We start from the raw sequence: 23,529 nt of genomic DNA, 5'->3' as shown, positions 1-23,529 counted from the left end.
AGTCATGGTACAGGCCTCCCACCCCCAAACAATACTCCAAAACAAGATGACTACCTACCTGTTAGTTGAGGGTGAACAGTGCTATGGCTGACACATGCTCCTGGGTGGGGGAGGCCTCCATGCTGCTGGAGTGTGGCACAGGGGGCATGGTGGGAATGGTAGTGCATGCCTCCCTCCCACAAACATGCTTCCCAGTGAAGATGGCTACCTACCTGTTAGTTGAGGGTGAACAGTGCAAGGGCTGACACATGCTCCTGGGTGGGGGAGCTCTCTATCCTGCTGGGGTATGGGACAGGGGGCATGGTGGGAGTTGTGGTACAGGCCTCCCACCCCCCAACAATACTCCAATACAAGATGGCTCCCTACCTGTTAGTTGAGGGTGAACAGTGCTATGGCTGACACATGCTCCTGGGTGGGGGATGCCTCCATGCTGCTGGAGTGTGGCACAGGGGGCATGGTGGGAGTGGTAGTGCATGCCTCCCTCCCACAAACATGCTTCCCAGCGAAGATGGCTACCTACCTGTTAGGTGAGGGTGAACAGTGCAATGGCTGACACATGCTTTTGGGTGGGGGAGGCCTCTATCCTGCTCAGGTGTGGTACAGGGGGCATGGTGGGAGTGGCAGTCCAGGCCTCCCTCCCACAAACAATACTCCAATATAATATGGTTACCTACCTGTTAGTTGAGGGTGAACAGTGCAATGGCTGACACATGCTCCTGGGTGGGGGAGCTCTCTATCCTGCTGGGGTATGGGACAGGGGGCATGGTGGGAGTTGTGGTACAGGCCTCCCACCCCCCAACAATATTCCAATACAAGATGGCTACCTACCTGTTAGTTGAGGGTGAACAGTGCAATGGCTGACACATGCTCCTGGGTGGATGAGGCCTCCATGCTGCTGGAGTATGGTACCGGGGGCATTGTGGGAGTGGTAGTGCAGGCCTCCCACACACAAACAGGCCTGCCACTGAAGATGGCTACCTACCTGTTAGATGAGGGTGAACAAAGCAATGGCGGTCGGGGTGATTTTCTGCCCGCTATCCTAATGGGGCCCTTTGTATCTGACTCAACTTCATCGTGGTTGGTCATATTTTTCAATTTTGACCTGATCTGATGCGACTAGATGTCCACAGGTGGCACTTTCATCTTTTAGATGCCTGTTTTTACCTTAACATTAAAAAAGTTATAACTGTGGTTCTACTGCTTGGAGTTCTGCAATCTTGGTATTGTTGATCGAATTTGAATTTAATTTGAAAAATAAAAGACATGAGGGGTTTGGCAAAACACAAAAAGTTGATTTAACAAATACTGGAACTCTTGAACAAACTAAACTCGGTTAAAATTTGTTCTCTGGTTTCATTTCTAACTACGTTGATCAGTTGGCTCTTTTTCTTTCTTTGTGTTTGCCTCTATTGTTCTTGATGTCCTTGGTCCTTGATCTCTAAATGTTTGAATGAACCTCAATTCAGCAATTCCACCTTTATGGGCAAATATTTTTTTTTCTTTGTATATATTTTGGTGTGCTCCTCTCGCCCTGCCTAACTATACTTCCCTTGTTAATATATTATGTTTACTTGAACCTATGATTATTGCACATAATATTCTCAGTGACTTATTATTGTATTGTTCTCGACTCCATAAAGCACTCTGACACCTCAGGGTCTAATTAGCGCTATATAAAACCTTAAATACATAGACGCAGTGCCCGGGAGAACAGGCAACAGTCGGGGTTTGAGGACTGTTCAAAGTACATTGGTTTTGGCTGTCATTTTATACATTTCGCAAAGTGTCATAAAGCAAATGTACATTCTTTTAGAACAGGAATCTGGGCCTAATCACAGGTTCAAAATCTTATCATTTGATAAGACGTGCAGGTGGGTTCCAACCTTGCATGGACACAATGTGAGAACAGTGAGCACATGTCCAGATGTCCGACATGGAGAGCGGGTGATCACTGTGTATAGTGTGCATGTGGGGTTCTGATTAGTTGAGTGTTCCAAACTTAGGGGCACATTATGATGGAGGATTTTCCGCATCCTCCGGGCCGGCGGAAGCCACCGCCAGCCCGGCGGATGCGGAAAATCCTCTGCGGACCCACCAAAGACCCACCGCCACATTAGGATGGCTGGTGGGTCCTGGTTTCAGTCCGCCGCTTTTCCGCCGCGGTAGGCTTACAACCGCGGCGGAAAAGCTCTAACATGGCTGGCGGTGTCTATCAGACACCGCCAGCCATATTAGGATGGTGTAAAATGTATCCTTTTCCGAGGCGGCTTTTCCGCCGTGGTAAAGCATATGGACCTTCACTTTGGGGGCCCTTTGCGGGCCCCCTGGGTGAAGGGGGGGTGGGGATGCACATGGGGGGTACCTATGGTACCCCCCTGCATTTGCGTGAACAAAGCTGCAGGCACCGCGCGGTGCCTGCCACTTTGTGCACGCAAATGCGGTGCATGCATTTTTAACATTGCGGCGGGTGCAGCATGAAGCTGCACCCGCCGCAATGTTAAAGATAGAGGATGTGACCGCCACCCTGGCGGTCACATCCTAATTGCACTGGAGAGACCGCCGCGGCCCCTGCGGACGGTCCCTCCTCCTCTAGGGTGGCGGACGGATGCAAGTCCGTCCCCCATCCTAATGAGCACCTTAGTGTGACATCTGATTTTATGGTGTTTTGGGAACGCACCTCCCTCAATTCCAAAGTGTTTTATTTGTGCCAATCTCTTAAGAATACTGTGGTGTCGCTGTGGGATCGATCTGGGTTTTCTTGTTTGCGCCATTGTCTAAGGGTTACATGTCCCTCCACCTGTGATCTGTCAATCCGTTGCTTCAGGCTTAGGTTGCAGGACCTGCCTGACCATATATTTTTGATTGCGGTTGATGGGGAGGTCATCTCAGGTGGATTTCACTACAGCATTGCAAGTTTGTTGTTATACGTACATTGACATTGTATTTTATAATATTAACAGTGTACAATATTTTTTAAAAAGGTGCTCTGTTTTCTAAATAATTGTGGGATTTTTCATGTGTTATTAAATTGGCTGGTCCTCACTGTTTGTGTGCTGCATAAATACTTTACTAAACACTAAGGGGGTCATTAGGATGACGGGCGGATTGCCCCCGCCAGGCTGGCGTTGGCTACCGCAAGCCTAGCGGGGGCAATCCGCCCGACATCCTAATGGGCCCCTTAGAGAGGGGGGACAGGAAGCATTAAAGGAAAGGTAGGTCCAGTACCATTGTTCCCAAGAACTGACATGTACTCACTGGTTGGTAACTGTTCCTAAAAGAGAAAGATATAACCTACTAGGTTACATAGAACATGAGTTAGAAAAAAGTATTTATCTGTGCTTCCAGTCTGATGAAGATGGGGAAATTCTCCTTTCGAAATTAGTGCCCTCACACACTCTTGCGAGTGTCATGCTCCATCAACGGGCGTTGCTCCTAGTGGGGGTGGCGCTGCAGTCCTCCATGGGCCCCGCGAGAGGGCTCTTTGTTGAAGATCTTTTAGGAGACGCCGCGGTTGTGCATGTGGGTGTGTGGGCCTAAAAAGGAGGATAGTGCGAATATATTAAAATTACCCCACCTGTACCCTGAAGGAAGGTTTATTCGTAGGTCCATGGGGTCAAGGTAAAAAGATAATTTGGGATGGATGAGCCACCTCTATAAACAAATATAGTAGAGGACGCGGTGTTACTCTGTTGCTCTCAGTACCCGTGTATATTCATAAATGTGAAGCCTGGTCGACATGTTTTGTGCTAAACGGAGTTCCCAAGTGGATCCTGGTGCACTTCGTCAGGACCGTGTGATGTGAATTAGTGCAATAAAATCAATAAAAATAGAAGTAGGGAAAAAGGCCCCGTATAGTCCTATGTTACCTCTATTAAGGCTCTGAATGAGTTAAAGTACTCAAAGGCACATCTCAGTTGTGTTCCTGTTATTACCCCTTAATACGAATAGAGTGCCTCAACGGCGGGTTCCCGCTGTCTAGAGGAGGGGTCTCACTTCGTCCAAGCGCAATGGCCTTGAACCTGCCCAACCGCTTGATGATAGCGGGTGGGTAAAAATTACTATTCCCACTCCAACAAGTGCAAAAGTAGGAAAAGTGTTAGATAGCGGGTGGGTAAAAATTACTGTTCCCACTCCAGTGACTGCAACAGTAGGAAAAGTGTTGGATTGCGGGTGGGTAAAACTTACTACTCCCATTCCAGCTAGTGCAACAGTAGGGAAAGTGTTGGATGGGGGGAATAATGTACTATTCCCACGCCACCAAGTGTAACAGTAGGGAAAGTGTTGGATAGCGGAGGGGAATAATTTAGTATTTCCACTCCGCAAAATAATTAACATTAATTAACAAATAATATATTTTTCAAAAATTATTTATCTCCCACTATAAACATCACAACAATATTGTGAAATATTGCACAATCAACATAATTATTTAACAATTAATTAATTAACTGATTGCAATTAAAAAGCAAATTAAAAACAATTAAAAATAAACTAGTTCACACAATTAACACTATAATATTACTTTAAATAAATATTGCATATAGAAAAATAATAAAAATATTAATACAATTAAATTACTTCCCACCCTACTTCCCTATAAACACACAAAAAACGTATAAAAAATCACACAATTAACATATTTACCAATTAAAAAATAAATAATTAATTTCCAAATAATTAAAAAATACACAATTAACAATATAAAATATTAATTACATGAATGATCATTAATACATGTATTTATAATTAATTATAATTGAATTACTTCCCACCCTACTCCCCTATAAAATCACAACTCACTCTTCAAACAATTCCAAAACATATTTACCAATTATTAATTAATAATTAATATCCAATTATTAAGTAATTAATAACATGTTCTAACACAATGAACAATAAAACATATTAATTACATAAATATTATTTACAAAAATGATTAATAATTAATTATAATTAAATTACTTCCCACACTACTCCCCTATGAAACCACAACCCACTTCTCCAAAAATTCCACAACATATTTACCAATTATTAATTAATAATTAATATCCACTTATTAAGTAATTAATAACATTTTCTAACACAATGAACAATAAAAAATAAGAATTACATACATATTATTTACTAAAATTATTAATAATTAATTATAATTAAATTACTTACCACCCTACTCCCCTATGAAACCACAACCCGCTCCTCAAAAAATTACACAACATATTTACCAATTAATTATTCATTATTAATAACAATTAATAATTAAGTAATAACAAATTAATTAACACTATTAATAATATCAATTTTTAAATACAAAATTATTAATTCAAAAAACTATAATTGATTAATTACTATGAATTTGCTTCCCACCCTATTCCCCTATGAACCCACAACTCGCTACGGAAATAAAACGCAATATTTATGTTTTTTTTTAAACTAATAACTTCTAAAAAATGATTATTAAATATATTATAATTAAATTACTTCCCACCCTATTCCCCTATGAACCCACAACCCGCTACATAACTAAAATGTGCAAAAAATGATTAACATAATATAAATTCGCTGTAAAATATTCAAACTTACATTACAAAAATAAGCTACATTTTTAACACATAAACTAATATACAAAACACTAAAAACAATTATATTATTAACATCGATAATATTTAATTTGATATTCTTACCTGCATTTCGAGAGTCTGCACCACTATATTTTTGACATTCGATATTCTGTCCACTCGATATTTAAAAATCGATATTTTGTCATATCAATATTTAAAATTTGATATTTGGACTGTGCGCCATAATAGCAAAATTATTAAATTATTACAATAGAGACACCATTTTGAGACTGGCAAGGGAGAAAGTGGAACTGCAGTATCAGAATAACCAAATCTCCTTTTACCCAGATTTTACGATGACGGTGCAATCAGCTCGCAGAGGGTTCTTACCCATCAAACACCAATGGCAAAAAGAAAATATAACATACGCAATGTTGCACCCAGCCCGATTGCATATAGAGCATAAAGGCAAGCAACACATATCTGCAATGCCGAGGGCAGCTAAAGACAACTTGAAACAGCTGAATGGAAACCAGAAGGCTCAGAACACCTCAGATGTCGACGAAGAAGAAGACTAAAAGGTGCAGTGATAAACGGCTCAGCTCAGGTGAGCGTATTAAACATCACTCAGTGGGCGTAGAGTGCCAACTATCGCACAGGATGTGTGGTAGACTATGGACATGTGCATCATCTATGTGACTACTGGTCATGGATTAATAAGATGCTTGGCGGGACCCTGCCACCTCCGTCCACCTGGAGGGTGTTTCGGGCCGCTGGCCAACCCCCTGCAAGGGAGCACCCTAGATGAGTCCAGCACAGTGTGCTGCAATTGTTTTTATAAGATGTGTTTGTACGCTTGCATAACTTTGTTAAGAGGGTATGTTTTTGCCTAGTTGGGATTGCAAAAGTGGGTGGGATGTGGGTATGTTTGAGAGTAGCTAACCTTTGCATAGGAGACATGTACCACTAGTTGAACAATAGACCTAGCATACAGCACATCGGTCTGCGCCACAGTATTGTGATGATATTGACAAGCCAATGGGAAACAACATAAATATTTTGACATGGAAAATACACTGTTTGAATAACCCCCGAAAAGTTAGAATGATACTACAGTTCTTAGATAGGAATAAGATTCACGTAGCACACTTACAAGAGACGCGACGTATCGGGTGGCATCCTCCTACTCATCTTATTCAGAGCACGTGTTAAAATTGATTAAACGCGTGACAGCTTTCAAACCTATGAAGTGACACACTAATGAGCAGGGTACAATGTTGTTGGTGCAAGGGAAATTGGCTGGGAAGGATATTACACTGATAAACACATACGCCCCAAATGTTGATGATCCAAAAACATTTTAAGATGTGTGGTGGCAAATACATAGCATTGCACACGAGCATGTTCTCTGGGGAGGGGATATCAACACATACCTGGACCCTAACGTCAATAGCTCATCGAATACTAATTGCTAAGGTAAGCAAGCAGCTAAAATATTATGGGGAGGGATTGAAGACTATGGCCTGGTGGAAGCCTGGATATTGCGAAACCTACAGAAATGTGAGGGCACATTTTTTTCATCTCTTCAATGACACCCGGTCCAGGCTGGACTACTGGCTGGTTTCCATGGAAATATGTCTGTGGATGGCAGATGTTCACCATCTCCCCAAGACATTATAGGACCCTGCACCGGTCTTATTACTATTGAGGATTCCTGGGGTGGTCCCCAGACCTTTTACCTGGTGCTTCCAGTCAGCAGCCTTGCTGGATGCGGTTTATAAGGAAGAACTACGGGTGGCAATAGAGGAATACTTCTCAAACATGAGGGCCTTATGGATAGCAATCGTTCCCTATCGGAGGCCTTTAAAGTAACAATACACGGAAAAAGTATTTGTTCTCAAGTGGGTGTATTAAAAAGCATATTTACCCAGCTAGCAAACTCAGAATAATCTTTACACTCCCTGGAAAGGGAATACGAACAGCAGCCCATGGAGTGCAAGCTAGCTCACATTAGGGAACAATTTACTAATTTTGAGAAACTGGCAGAGCAAGAATTGAGGTTTCTTTATAAGCGCCATGTGGCTCGTGCATATGGGGAGGGTGGGAGACCCGGGCATACCCTCACTCAGAAGCTAAAGATACAGAAAGCGGAGGACTCAATAACTAAGCTCCTAAACGAGGAAGGGAGGGAGCACTATACAAACCCAGACGTAGTGAAGTTATTTACAACCATTTATGCTAATTTATATGGGGAAAGAAATACGGCCATATAGTAGAACTATGGCGTTATCTAGACGATGTAGCATTGGCATGGTTATCCTCCGGGCAGAGGGAATATCTTGTGCAGCATGTAACTAGAAGACGTTAAGTCTGCAATAGAGACATTACCAAATGGCAAGGCACCAGGCATGGAGGGGTTCACGGGGTAGTTTTATAAAGAATATGTTGAATTGTTGGCTCCTCGCCTGCATGCAGTCTATGAGGAGGCCTATAAGAATGGCTTTCTACCACAGTCGCTCAAAGAGGCACTCATTATACCATACTAAAACCAGACATGCCACCCAACAAATGCGAGTCCTATATGCCTCTGATATTAATAAACATAGATGCCAAAGTTGAGCTAAAGTGATAGCTATGAGGCTACAACTGTTGCTACTGAATATGGTGCTACCAGATCAATAGGGATTCATCACTGCTAGGTCTACCACCCATAATTTGCAAACTCTCTGTGCTATGCTCCACTAACTTGAACCCAATATGCAGGCGGCGGCAGTGTTGTTAGATGCTACCAAGGCATTTGATTCAATTGCATGGCCGTTAATGTTCACAGTGCTGGCCAGAATGGGTATTCCTGAAACTTTTCTCAAATGGATTAGGATACTATACGAGACCCCGAAGGCGACGGTGCGAGTTAATGGGCATACATCAGACCATTTTAGAATATATGGAGGGACAAGGCAGGATTGCCCATTGTCCCCTTTATTGTTTACACTCATAATGGAGCCACTGGCTTGTAAATTTAGACAGAAAAATGTGGTTGCAGCAATCAACTTTCAATTGTGCCCATTGATCATATTGTTATATGCAGATGACTTGACACTATGGGCCCGATTCCGATGTTGCACTGACCTGAGTCCGTTGGACAACAGTCAGGAACCATGACCGAACGACCTACTGTCGGCGATTACGGCCCTTTCAGTACGATGCGACCGAACCCTGTTCGGTCGCACTCGTATATTTCACAATGGAAGCATGCATTCCCAGTGAAATGCATGCCCACATTGTGAAATGGAGGGGTGCAGTTCATCCCTGCACCCGAGGTGCCCGCCACCGGGTGCAAGGATCAAAAGAGGGGCACCATTCGGCGGCCTCACACCCATTGGGGCCCTACTGGGGGCCCTCAAAGACAGTTTCCAACGGCCTTTTCATGCCGGAAACACTGGCACGAAAAGGCAGTGAAAAACTGCCATCGTACTCCCTCGGTTGTAAAGAGGCGACCGGGGGAGTACTGAAGGATTTCCGACGGCGGACGTGCTCTCCAAGCCCATCGTAAGCCATCCGGAAATCCAAGTTGGATTCCTTTCCGACCGAGCCCATCACAATGGCTCAGTAGGAAAGGAATTCGCCGGCAAATTCCAGTTCGGGCGGAAGGGCTCCGACCATTGTTCAAAGCACTTCCATTCGAAATCGGAATCGGGCCCTAAATGTTAGGGAACCAGAGACTAACTTAGCGCCTATAATTCGAAAATATGTACAGTTCAAATATCACTCTTGACTAAGCATAAACTGGGCAAAGTCAGTGATCTTTCTTCTTGCACCTACGACAGTGCCCTGTGCTGTTGAATTCCCACTGGAATGGGGTAGAGACCTAGGAGCGTGGGTGCATAAAGATCCAGAAGTGATGATCAGTGAAAACTATGGTAGGGCGATGTCCTGGTTAGTGGACCATGTGACGCACAGCATCGCACTTCCACTGACCATGGCAGATAGGATAGCAGTTACAAAAATGATAATTTTAACACAATTCCTGTACCTTTTTACAAATGTGCCTTTGATGTTAACTGGAGCATTTTTTTAACAATTGAGAACACATTTCATAACATTGACGTGGGCGGGCAAAACACCAAGAGTAAGTTGGGAGGTATTCGTTCGACCATATGCAGAGGGAGAATTTTGTGCACCAGACCTAAAGTTGTATTATTTATGTGCGCATGCACAGTTCACGCACTACTGGTATATGCCATATGACTTTATGCCACATGACATAACGTGTGGCAGTCGAGCATGACACTGCAGCCCCACTACCACTCAACGCCTTAATCTCACATAAGCACACCTCTCCTTTACGCACAGAAATAAACATTGTGTATACCACGAGGAAGGCATGGAAGGCACTCACCATGAGAGCTGGTCAGGCGGTAATATATGCCCCGAGATGCCTCTTTTACACCACCCAGACATATCAGTGACACAGGAAGTAAAGTCACTTAAGATGCTACAAAAGGCAGGTCTGCAGATGATGGGGATCTATATATTAATGGGGCATTTTTAACGCTTGCTGAAGCTGGGGCGCAAGCAACAGGTTCTCCACTTTGTACTTTTCTATATTATAGGCTAAGAGCAGCAATACAGGCACACAATTCATGTTTCCCAGAGGAGCCCCCTATTTTTAGAGCATTCCAAACACTGCTAACCAGTAAAACTAGCAAGCACCTATTGACTAGGCTATACAATGCGGCACGAATGGAAGACAATCAAGGACTGGGAACGTCGATGGAAAAATGGAACGCAATATTAAATAAGCCAATGGAAGAAGTTGAATGGAGGCAATGCTGTGTACAATTGAGCATGTTAACATCAAATTGCAATCTACGGATTATTCAGTTGAAATATTTGCATCAAATATATAACAGGCCACTACAATTGAATAAGTACGGTCTGCAGATTAACGCAAATATTGTCCTCAGTGCGGGGGGGATAGGGTGTGGCTGATTTTATTCACCTGGCCTGGCATTGCTCGAATGAAAATAGATTCTGGATGCAAGTTACAGAAGCATTGACTGCCTTGATCAACAGGAGCAAAAAGAACTGTATTATGGACAGACGGCAGAACAATGTCATACATTCACCCCAGTACATAGATCTGGGCCTAAATCCATTGTTTTTTTGCTCACCATGTCATTCCAGTTTGGACCCAGCCATATGCAAATCAGTTTTGACCCTGTGTCCAATGGGAACAGTCGAGCCTGAACTGCCAGGCCAGGTCCTCCCTGGACTGGAAACAAGCCTCCTAGGACCGGTTTCAGGGTTTCACCCCTCTTCCTGACCGACCGAAGGAAGACAGCATTTGTGACTCACGGACCGGGGATAACGTATAGACCAACGGCACCACGAACAACTCACATGCTGTACCGCTCCTGTTAATCAACTATATCTTTGCGAGTGCACCGCTGCCGGTGTCTCCATAGAGCGGCCTTTCACCTTACCTGCCACCTAACGGACGAATTGTATTCCGTCAAGTCTGGCCGTCCCCCTGCTTGTCCACACGTCACACTCAACCCTCGGAGTAGGTGGGGCGTTTTGGTGCCAAGTCGCTGCCGGGGTCTGCACAGAGCGGTTTTCATTTTACCCGCCACTAAACGGACGAACTGCATTCCGTTAAGTCTGGTCGTCCCCCTGCTGGTCCACATGTTAAACCAAATCCTTTGAGCAAGTGTGGTTCTTTGAAGTTAAGTCGGGTCGGCAATACGAGCGTTTTACAGCGTCCCCAGCCTCCTGATATATCATACAGTGGAAAAAGCATATTTTAATATCATCATATGAACACATGCCACCATATCCGAGATATTAAGTGCCTTGATATCCTTGTGATTGGGGAACTTCGTTGTGTAATTCGCCCTTAGAAAATCAAATCTAAAACAAACCAACGCCATTTTTGAGACATACTATAAGAACATCGATGGTACAGTCCTGAGGAAGACACAACTTACGTGTCGAAACGCGTCGACAGGAAACCATCATTTTTTATAATGTTTATTGAATTTTTAACCTTAACAGATCATGTATAATTACAATGAAGTTTGCATTGACTCTGAACATTGTAATGCATTTTTATCATATGAACTTTTTATGAATATTTGAAAAATTAAAACCAATTTTATTGGAGAAAGCAGTTCGTCTAATGTTGTTGTAGCTAATTCTATCTACATGTGTACCTGCTAGTCACGTTTGTGCATGCCTGGGAATTTTTGCTTACATATATTCTCTACCCTGACCCAGGATTGCTATTTGCACCAGGGGGCTCCTGTTACTTTACATAGTTTCACCCCTCTTCAGCCAGGATAGCTTGAGTCCAGTGGCATGGAGAACACGGGACTCACGTCTGAGCATACCCGGCCCACTCGGGGTGACAAATGCAAAAAGAACTATTGATGGACAGAATGCAGACCAATGTCATACATTCACCCCAGTACAGAGATTTGGGCCTAAATACATTGTTTTTTTGCTCACCATGCCATTACACTTCGGACCCAGCCATATGCAAATCAGTTTTGATCCTGTGTCCAATGGGAACAGTCCAGCCCGAACTGCCATGCCAGGTCCTCCCTGGACTGGAAACAAGCATCCTAGGACCGGGTTCAGGGTTTCACTGCTCTTCAGCCAGGATAGATTGATTCCAGTTGCATGGAGAGCACGGGACTCACGTCTGAGCATACCCGTCCTACTCGGGGTGACAAATGCAAAAAGAACTATTGATGGACATAAAGCAGAACAATGTCATACATTCACCCCAGTACAGAGATCTGGGCCTACATCCATCATTTTTTTGCTCACCATGCCATTCTAGTTTGAACCCAGCCATATGTAAATCAGTCTTGACCCTGTTCCCCATGGGAACAGTCGAGCCCAAACTGTCAAGCCAGGTCCTCCCTGAACTGGAAACAAGAATCCTAGGACCGGTTTTGGGCTTCCAGCCCTCTACAGCCAGGATAGCTTGATTCCAGCGGCATGGAGAGCATGGGACTCACGTCTGAGCATACCCGTCCCACTCGGGTCCTATGATGCTTGTTTCCAGTCCAGGGAGGACCTGGATTGGCAGTTCGGGCTGGGCTGGACTGTTACCATGGGGCACAGGGTCAAGGCTGATTTGCATATGGCTGGGTTCAAACAGGAATGGTATGGTGAGCACAAAAAAAACGGATTTAGGTCTAGATCTCTGTACTGGGGTGAATGTATGACACTGTGCTGCATTCTGTCCATCAACTGTTGTTTTTGCATTTGTCACCCCGAGTGGGACGGGTATGCGCAGATGTGAGTCCTGCGCTCTCCATGCCACTGGAATCAAGCTATCCTGGCACCCCTGTGGGTAGGGTGCATTGAATGTGAAAGGTAAGACATGCTCGGATGCGTGTAGCATGTCCTGATAGTGAAATACTGCCAATTTAGTTTTTCACTATTGCAAGGCTACCTGTTCCCATTGGACAGAATGGTGAGCTAGATTATAACATTTTATGAACATAACTGACCCTAGGATCAAGGTAGAAAAAGAAGGTTTAGTATGCCTGAACTAAAAATGTTAAAGTGCATCTTTTAGTGTGGGTGATTTTTACATTTTGTGTTTGAAAATACCACTTTTTGAAAGTAGGTCTTTTCTTGCCTAACCATCCAGTGTGCCTCTGCTAGGTTTGTGTATTGACTGTCTGGCTGTTGGGGTGACATGTGCTGAGGAGGTGCAGTGGCTCAAGAGGGTCTGGATGAGTCAGTGCTAGGCAGAATAGGCCTGGTCTGCATTTGGAGTGGTGGGAGGAGTAGCACCCTCACCTGAATAGGGCCCTGCCTGCCTTCCAAAATGATGGCTCCACCCCTCTATTGTGAGTCTGGTGAGCCAGGGCTGGGCTGAATAGACTTGGGTTGCTTTTACAGTAGGGGGAGGAGATTTCCTTTCACCTGCAAGTGCCTGGTCTGCCTTCAACAATACTGTCTCCACATCCTGCCAGGAAGCTGCACCAGTGAGGACAGAAGTGTTTCTGGCTGGGTACAGACATCCTCTGCCTTCATAGAACAAAGGGTTTTTGTGTATACAAAGAAGGCCCCAGACTTTTAGATCACTTCTGGGAAATCAAGAGGAACCTTTGCCAAGGAGAAGAGCTGCATAAGCGGAGGAAGAATACTGCCCCTGTGCTGTTTGCTGTCTCAGGTTGGCCTGCAGTGGCTGCTTGCTGCCAAGGAAAAGAGAAAACAGACTTTGCTTTTTGCTTTGTCACCTGCTTGAAGAAAAGATCTCCAAGGGCTTGAAAATGAGCTTTGTTCCTGTTCTGAAGTCTCAGGGACCCAGGCACTTCATCACCAGCTCCCCATAGCTGCCCTGCTGGGAGTTTTGACCTGCAAGAGGTACCTGCTGTTGTTTTGGGCCTCTATAGAACTGCTTTCTGCATGGAGCGGAAAAATCAATGCAACTTCGAAGAAGAGAAATGCATCCGCACCAGTTTCCGATGCATCGCCGAGGAAACCATTGCAGCGCCAGCCGTGGCTCGAGAAATCACTGCACCCTGCATTGAGTGCTCCGATCTCTGAAGCCCAAGACCGACGCACCGATTTCGACGCAAGGCCTGCGGTGTGGCTGCAAGAGTTCACGCATCGTACTGGAGTATCGCATTGCATTGAGGCGCCAAGTCTGTCGCATCGTTGGGGGACGCAGTAAGAAACAGGCGCATCACTTCCTCATGCAGTAAGAAATTGACGCATTATCTCCTCTCCTATAAGGAATAGATGCCTCACCTCCCCTGCGCTGCAGTAAGGAATCGACGCGTCGCCTTTCCCTAAGCAAGGAACTGACGCATCACCTTCCCTGCGTGTAAGGAACCGATGCATCACCTTCCCTGCGACCATTTTGTTTGTTTTGCGTGACACATCCAAGGTGCTTTGTAAGAAAAGTGTTGCATTTACAACTTGCATTGAACTGCACTATTTCTACTATTTGAAAGCCTTACTTTTAATACTGTATTGTGAATTTGTGTTGCTTGGTCTTGTTTTGGTTTAGATAAAGATTATTTATTTTTCTAAACTTGTGTGATGTCCATTTGTAGTGTTTTCACTGTATTACTGTATGTGTTCACAAATGCTTTACACACTGCCTCTGAAATAAGTCTGTCTTCTCGTGCCCCGCTACCAAGGGGGGTGAGCAGGGGTTATTTTAGAAGTGTATCCCACTTATCTTGACTAGAAGAAAGGGTCCCTATTTGGACAAAGGTGCAAACCATTGCCAACTGGAGACCCCAATTCTAACATGGATTACAGCCATAAGGTAACCTTGTTGGTGCATCCAACCTTTGCTCCATTGTGGTCAATGTCATGTATCCTGGTTCCCTTCACATTGGGTGCTCTGCGCTAGCACTTTGACACCTCATACATATATGCATGCATACATACATACATACAAACATACATACATTCATACAATTTGCACCTATATCCCAGTGTACTGCATCCATTGACTATCATTGGCACTTTATGTTTGCTCTATTCCTACTGAAAATATTTTAGATTCATATATCCAGTTTCCCTTATCTGATTTTGTCTTTTTGGTTTAATTTTGTTTATTAAAACTCCTCTATTTTTCTTAATCGGTTTGACATTTCTACTTTATTACTGTTTTGGTACTGCATAGATAATTTACAAATTGCCTTAAGTTAAACCTGTCTTCTCTGTGCCATAGCTACCAGGGGATTGAGCTCAGGTAAATTTAGTGACTTTGAGCGTTCACTCTTATGAGGATTGTGATTATTCCTTGAAGTGGGTTGTCACCACACCAAATAATAATTCAATTTCCTACAGCCTGCCAAACTGCAGGAGTCGTGACTGTTCATGAAGTGCCTGGACCTACTTTAAAGAGCCCTATTCGAATGGGCCGGGGCCATCTGAGGGAAATGGCCTCAGCCCCAATGGTTGAAACCCAGTTGCCCGTGCATGCCCTGTGCTCGCCAGATGCCCAGAAGGGACATAGAATGGGAGATAAAAAAAGAAAGAGAGATACTATTGACAAGGGTTATTAAGGTGTAAAAGATAGAATTAGAGCCAGAAAAAAAAGGATAGAGAGACTGCCTGATAGAGCAAAAGAGAATTGGAGACAGAAGAGAGAAAAGGAGGGGGAGAGAGAATGATTGAATGAAGTGCACAGAGAAAATGAAAGGTATCTTTAAGGGAGCTGACTATAAGCACTATGGCAAGGTGGAAGAACCCTGACTTCCATGAAAAGGTGACTAGGTCCATGGGTTTGAACACAGCAAGTAAAGCACAGATGAAAAGAGACACTTATCAGATTGTTAGAATACTTTTCAGCACACAGCGGTGAATGGCAAGTAAAAAAGTCGGAAGTGGAGTGAAAAAAGGAGAGGCGAAGGAAAGACTGGGTAAGAGAGACAGAGAGAGCAAACAATAGTAGAGAGATAGAAAAAGTGACCAATATAGAGACAGGGAAAAAGAGAAATCTGGAAACAATTAAAAATTATTTAATTAGACATTAAGGGCCAAAGATGCATAATCACAGCCACAGCAAGGAAATAAATGCAAAACATAACATATTACAAGACAATAACTAAAGCTAAACTAAACATGCCTAGGCACATATTACACATACGGCGTACAAAGTGCAATCAATAAGACATTTAGGAACACCAGAACAATCGAAACAAATGATTGAAATTGACAGAACATAATGCACACGCTAACCCACAAGGACATTACCTACACTAGAAAAACGAGTAGATGCAGCTCACCACAATCCCGTACAACACAAACCACACAAACTTGGGGACAAATAAAATGGGGACGTAGGTGATGAAGTCAGAGATGCGCATGCAACATGTTCTGGACAGAGCTAAGTTTGCTGTCAGTCACCAAGCAGTATATAAACATTTTTCTACCATATAGTTTGGGATACAAAGTTACATATACAGGTAAAATGAAAACCATAAATATTGGTGTGACGGCTCAAGCACCATTATTGGGGTAATGAAATCATTCAATGCAATTTTAAATACGTGTGGAATTTTCAAATGTTCAGTAGCACCAAATGCATCATATGCAACATTATCCCTAACTATACCATCCAGTACTGAAACTGCTGTAATGTTCACTAGGGACCGGTCCCTCTGCTTACGGTGTGATAACGTATGTGGTTTCAGGACCAAGTTCACAGGTTGTACGGCAGAGCATTGTGGGAGGTAATGTCCATTCAGTAGTAGGAAAAAACAGTTATCATACCAATCCAAATTAATAAGAATAGGATCCCTAATGCAAACTAAAGATGCAACCCAGGTTACACAAAGTAAGTCTTTTTCAGCCAGAGATAGAATTGTGGAAAGTTTTCTTTTTTGGAAATGGGTGGCGTTTGCTCAGGTCACTTCGATCTGAAGAAAAGTCATTGAAGCTGATGAAGAAGCCAGACATAGGGGAGGAGTTTGATATGCCACATGCCCAATTCTACAAGTACCTCCAGTTCCGGCATGCCCTTACCCCATATATCCGAGACGTGGAAGATATGCCGGACTTTAACCCCATTGAGGCCAAGGTCTTTATGGGGGAGTTGCCGGACAAAAAGATCTCCCGAATATACCAAACTCTGGTGCGCCATACTACCTCAGACCTTGCCCGCCTTAGGACCCAATGGGAGCAGGATGTTGGGGAGCTTGACGAGGACGATTGGGTGGAAGCTCTAGAAGGGCCTAGGGGAGCGGCCGTCTCCACGCGCTTGCGACTGATACAATTCCGGTACCTACACCGTACATATTACACTAGGCAGCGCTTGTGGAGGGCGGGTTTGATTGCATCCCCGACATGTCTTAGGTGCGACTCAGAGGTGGGTACGCTGCTGCATACGGTGTGGAGCTGTGGGGCTCTTCAGAGGTTTTGGGACAGAGTGTTCCGGTGTTTGAGTGAGGTACTGGCCTGGGAGCTGCAGAGGGACCCCAAACTGGCGCTCCTTCATGTGCTGGCTGGTGTAGGGGGCAACAGATACAAGCGTCACTTACTACTTCTGGGTCTGACCTTGGCAAAGAGGGACATAGCGAGATCCTGGAAGGCACCTCATGCTCCCACCTTTACAGCTTGGCAGAATGGGATGGATTTTTGTATGGGTCTGGAGCAGCCTGTCTATGTCGCACGGGGGTGCCCCCTCAAGCACTATAAAATTTGGAAGAGGTGGGCGGACTATCGAGACCTAGACCTGGACCCACCCTTGGAGGAGGAGGCCACACAGTATGTCTGACGGCCTTACAGCCTTTGTACTGGCGAACAATCTGCAGCGCATGGCACGAAACGGACGGAGCAGGCAGCGGCACACGTGGGGGGTGGGGGGGAGGAGTTGAGGGTGGGTGGATGAGGGCGGAGGGGTTTCTGGTACTATTGGACATTTCTTTGATTACACTCTTCTCCTGATTCACCGCCTATGAAAATGTTTGCATGCTGTATTATTGATCATTTGCTCTAGTGATTGTCTCTGGTGCTCAGAGAATTCCACGATGTATTTCTGTCATGCAACTAATAAAATCTGTTTTAAAAAAAAAAAGAAGCCAGACATAGTTTGATCTATCTTTGGGAGTTCTGCAGTGTTTGTAGTCATGGCAGTTGCTTCTTGTGAAGGCATGTTAATGTAAAGTTGTAAAGTTAGGCCAAATTGCAATTTGCGTGTTATTTTCATTTGGATGTTGTTCTGTTTTAACAGGTGTAATTCGTACTCTGTTATTTGCAACTCCTGCATCTTGCGCAGAGGAGTCTTAAAACGTTATTAGTCTTTCCATCTGAACTTCCTGTATAGTAGCGAGAAGAGATCTGCTGCTACTCAGGATTCAATGTGGCCTGATGTTGAGAATCGGCCACATAATGCGGTTTGATCAGATCAATGGAGGCAAATCTTTTCTCTTTTTTGCCGGTAATAGGTGGTATTACATTAGAGAGGCTGTACATGGCCCTCGGAAATCCCGATTGCATCCAGTGTTATTGCCTGGAGCAGCAACCTTGCGCATCATCCACAATTTCTTCATTCATCACAGACCTATGATCGGAGGCCGGACCCGGCTTCGTGAACTGCCCACACTCTGCCCTTTTGCACTTATCTGGAACGCAACTTGGTGTAGCAACTATTCCTTATTGTGAGGATACTCGCCTTTATTTAAACCTATGACCAGAGGCCGGACTCGGCTTTTGAAAGTCCCACACTCTGCCCAGTGTAATTAATTGGAGCGCACTTTCTGTGTAGCAATATTTCAGTATCGTGAGGATACTCACCTTATGGAGCCCTGATGAAGTTCTTCTCCATGTGAAAACGAAACGCTGAGTGTAATGATCCCATTTCGTGAGATTTAATCCATTGGAAATAAAGGCAATTTTGAACCCTGATACTGATTCTCTGGACTTCTTTACCTGGCGAGATGTAACTTCAATATCACTGTCTGTGGACCTTGACAACAGGCCTCTGCTACAAGCTGTAGGAAGACCTTACCAGATGCAGAATGCCATTATATAGGTTGATTACAGCTCAATGATGAACCTGTCATTTGAAATGGCCATTTTTTCAGTGTCTGCCACCTTTTTCAAACAATAATATTATTATTGGCAAATATTAAACTAAAATGAATATTAGGCTGACTGTATTCTGTGAGGCATTGGTCTCTGATCACTAGCCCATGAAAAGTTGGGAATTCATTTTTTTAAAGTAAAATACCTGTAGCAAGCTTCATTGGTTTTACGCATGTTGTGCAAGTCCCAAAAAAGTATGCAAGATATGTAATCTCCATGTGCAATTCACAGCACCCCTCTTGAATATTTGAGTCTTCCACACAATCAATATTTAAGGAAAATATTAGGCCATGTGATGGGAGGGTGGGTTGGAGAAAGAGCCATTGGTCTCATCTCTTCCTTCTCGAATACTTACTGGCTAGGGTGCAATCAGTCCTTTAAGATGAGTGTCTCTGCAAACCAGTAAGTCTCGGGCAGGGTCACATACGCATTTGTGAGGGGCATGTCAGCAAAGAGAAAAAGCAGCTATACAAATATGGAGTCATGCAGATGTTGAGTAAATGTCCCAAGCTGTCCTGTGGAGCTGGGGTAGAGTCACCATAAGGGAGGTGGGCTTAGCTTGGTGTAGGATTACCCATGTCAGTCTACTCGCCTCTGGATTGCTGCTTGCTGCCCCAACTGGTCTTCCTGCCAGACGCACACAACTCCCCTCACCACCCAAGCCCTTGTCTCTGTTGTGGGAGCAGTTTTCACACTGGGCATCAGCTGGATTGCTAATGGAAATTTGCCTCCAGGGCATCAGGACAGGGTAACTCTCTAAAAGTTACTTTTCCTTAATATTAGTCACCCTGAGCAGGGGTTTAGTTGGGTATGAAGACAATATAAGGGTCTGTGCAGGATTACTCATGTCGGGCCAATCCCTCTGGACTCCTACTAGCGCTTGGAAAATATAAGTTGCATTATATGTTGTTGTCTCTGGCATTTCTTTGAAATAAGTATATGTTCTACACAGACCCACACAAATGCATACATATAAAGTGAACAAAAGTGTAAAAAGTAAGAAAGGGACTTATTAATTGAGGCTGATGGTAGTCCATCACAAGTAATGTTTTCTCTATCTTGTTAGGTCAAGTTAAATGATTCAGTAGTTTAAACTTGAACTTAATCCATGGTAGCAATAACACAGAGCAGGCATGCTCTACTTAGATAAAATATGTAAAGCATTTAGGAATACCAAAACAGTTAAAAAGTAAAAAACACAACATAAGAAAAATAGTGTATAATTTTATGACCAAAATGACAAAACTCTAATCAGGTGAACCTGAGATATGAATTGTAGAAGATTTAAGTAAAAAAAGTGCCAAGAGGCACAAAGCACCAATGCTCTGTGGTCACTGTAGACTGGGACATTGGTTTCTCCTGTGGATTTAATCTCTGAAATGTAGGAATGGGGGAATAAGACATTTCCATAATATTTATTAAAAGTCTGACATCACAATTAAGTGGACTTTTAATACATATAAAACATTGTTTGTCAATCATTTATTTAGCAGGTCCCTAACTGGAGAAAGGAGAATGAATATTTAATAATATGTCCTTAGTGTTTCCCTATGTGGCTGCCAGCCTCAAAACAGTGAAAATGGCTTTTGGGTGCGTGTCACAGTAAGGCCATGAAAAAAGTTACATTTCTACATGTCCTTCATTTAACTGCCATGTAACCTGCCTTGTGGGTTACAAGGCCTACATAAAGGTGACTTATTACTAAAAAATGAAGGGTTTCTGCTGTCAAAAAGGGATATTTTGACAGGATGGGCTGCAGTTTTTTAAACATCCTATAGCCAGGCTACAGTGGTAAGCAATTGCGTTTTTGCTCTCCCCTGAGGCGGAAAGCCGGGGGAATCTCTCTTTACCCTTTAAATCTGATTATTTAGCCTTCAGTCGCTGACTCACAAACGACCAATTTTAAAAAATTGTAAAATATTTTAATTGCTCATTTTTAACCGGACATTACCTCGTGGGTGAGATTACTTCACCTGAGGTCTCCGGGTTGTTGCCAGACAAAGCGCGCTGCTAGAAGGCGCCCTGATCTCACCTGACCCTCCCGAGGCGCCATCTTGGTGAGGGAAGGTCAGCGCTCCAGTCGATAGAACCCTCCCGCCCTCCCAGGTACTTAAAGAAGGGACTGGGTAGGGGAAGGTAATTGCGTTTTTGCTCTCCCCTGAGGCGGAAAGCCGGGGGAATCTCTCTTTACCCTTTAAATCTGATTATTTAGCCTTCAGTCGCTGACTCACAAACGACCAATTTTAAAAAATTGTAAAATATTTTAATTGCTCATTTTTAACCGGACATTACCTCGTGGGTGAGATTACTTCACCTGAGGTCTCCGGGTTGTTGCCAGACAAAGCGCGCTGCTAGAAGGCGCCCTGATCTCACCTGACCCTCCCGAGGCGCCATCTTGGTGAGGGAAGGTCAGCGCTCCAGTCGATAGAACCCTCCCACCCTCCTCCGACCACTGATGAATAAAAGCATGGCATCATCCCGTCCGCGCAGCGGGCGGGCGCAGCGGGCGCGCCGGCGGCGCGCCGAAGGCGCGCCAAAGGCGGGCCCGTCTGCGCCCGTCCGCGCCGGGACCGGGCCCAGGGCCACAACCCCTGCTTCTCGCACCATCTACTCTCGTAACGAACTTATGGAGCTGTGCCCTTCTTATGCTCCGCTATGTACTAAAGCGGATGTATCACTTATTCCATTGGTTTCAGGCATACGGTGTTTACACTGTAACTCTTTACCCATTCTGGTTAACCCTACGCGGCATATTAAAACACGAGCTATGGAGGAAGACACACTCATCTCCATGGCACTTGTTAATGCGCGCTCACTCAGTAAACACTGTCAGGACATAGCCGACCTAATAAATGATCATAACTTAGACATCCTTTTCATCACCGAGACTTGGTCCGATGAAGCATCTGCCCCTGACTATGTTATAGCAGTTCCCCCTGGCTTTAGTGCCTATCGGCAGGATAGGCCTAAAGGTAAAGGAGGTGGAATAGCCATCATAGCAAGAGACTCGTACAAAACGCGTTGCTCACTTATCCCTATTAATGCATGCGAAGCCATGCATTTTGATATTAAGCTGGCTCCCACGTATAATTTTAAGGGGATATTGATATACAGACCCCCTGGTACCAGATCCGCGTTTCTCACAAATCTTACCAATATCACCGAATCTATAGTGGCAGAGGAATTCACAACGATATTGGGAGATTTCAACTTTCATCTAGAGCTTCACAGTGATAGGGATACCATCTCCCTCATATCAGACCTTGACACGATGGGCCTCAGACAGTTGGTAATGACCTCTACTCACCAGGCAGGCCATACGCTGGACGGTATCTTCACCAATGTGGAAGGACTGTCTATCACTTCTGTTCTTCCAATGACCTGGACAGACCATTCAGTTATCATGAGTGAACTTACCATCAAAGGGCCGCAGAGTAAAATAAGGTCTCCGGCTATAAAGGGCACGTTCAAAGCGTGGAAAGACATTAATCCCAATGACTTAAGACTGCTTCTCCACACCACAACCCCAGAATTATCCGCTGACCCAACGACTGCCACTAATCAATTTCACAAATGGTTGGGTGACGCTTCAACTCAGTTGGCACCCACCAAATCAATTTCTAAAAATAGAAATAGGCCTAAAGCTAAGTGGTACACGAAACAACTAAAAGACCAAAAACAACTTACGAGGAATAAAGAACGACAATGGCGTAGAACCTACGACACTGAAACCAAGGTCAATTATAAGAAAACCCTGGCTACGTATAAATCAATGATAATAACAGCAAAAAAGGATTACTACACTCGCCATATAGAATCTGCCAAAAATTCTAGCAAAGAGCTTTATCTCATTGCAAAAACCCTTGCGGGTAAGGCCCCGGATCTTAATCCACCCCCATCACAAACCCTATGCGATGCCTTGTCAGACTTTTTCTTTACCAAAGTTAATGATATTTATCAAGATTTCAATCCTGACCAGGTCCATAGTAGTGACACTATTTCTTCGGTCACGGCAGTGGCACCGGTTAGCACTACCATGACATCCTTTGATGCCCTCACTACCGATCAAGTTAAAAGTATCGTTAACACGATTAAAGCTGGATCAGCCTTGGATCCCTGCCCTACCTCTGTACTTGCCACAGTACCAGATATAGTTATCCCTATTATAACCACACTCTGTAACACCATTCTGGCATCAGGAACCTACCCAGATGCGCTGAAGAACACACTAATCAAACCTCTGCTGAAAAAACCGGGGTTAGACAAAAGCGAATTAAAAAATTACCGCCCGATTGCAAGCCTCCCTTTCCTAGCGAAGGTTATAGAAAAGGCCATGAACCAGCAGTTGTCAGCCTATATAGAGAACAATCATCTGCTGGACGATACACAGTTCGGT

The sequence above is a fragment of the Lissotriton helveticus genome, chromosome 6 (assembly GCF_964261635.1).
Source record: "Lissotriton helveticus chromosome 6, aLisHel1.1, whole genome shotgun sequence".
NCBI classification, from domain to species: Eukaryota; Metazoa; Chordata; class Amphibia; order Caudata; family Salamandridae; genus Lissotriton; species Lissotriton helveticus.
Note: the sequence above shows the minus strand (reverse complement) of the source record.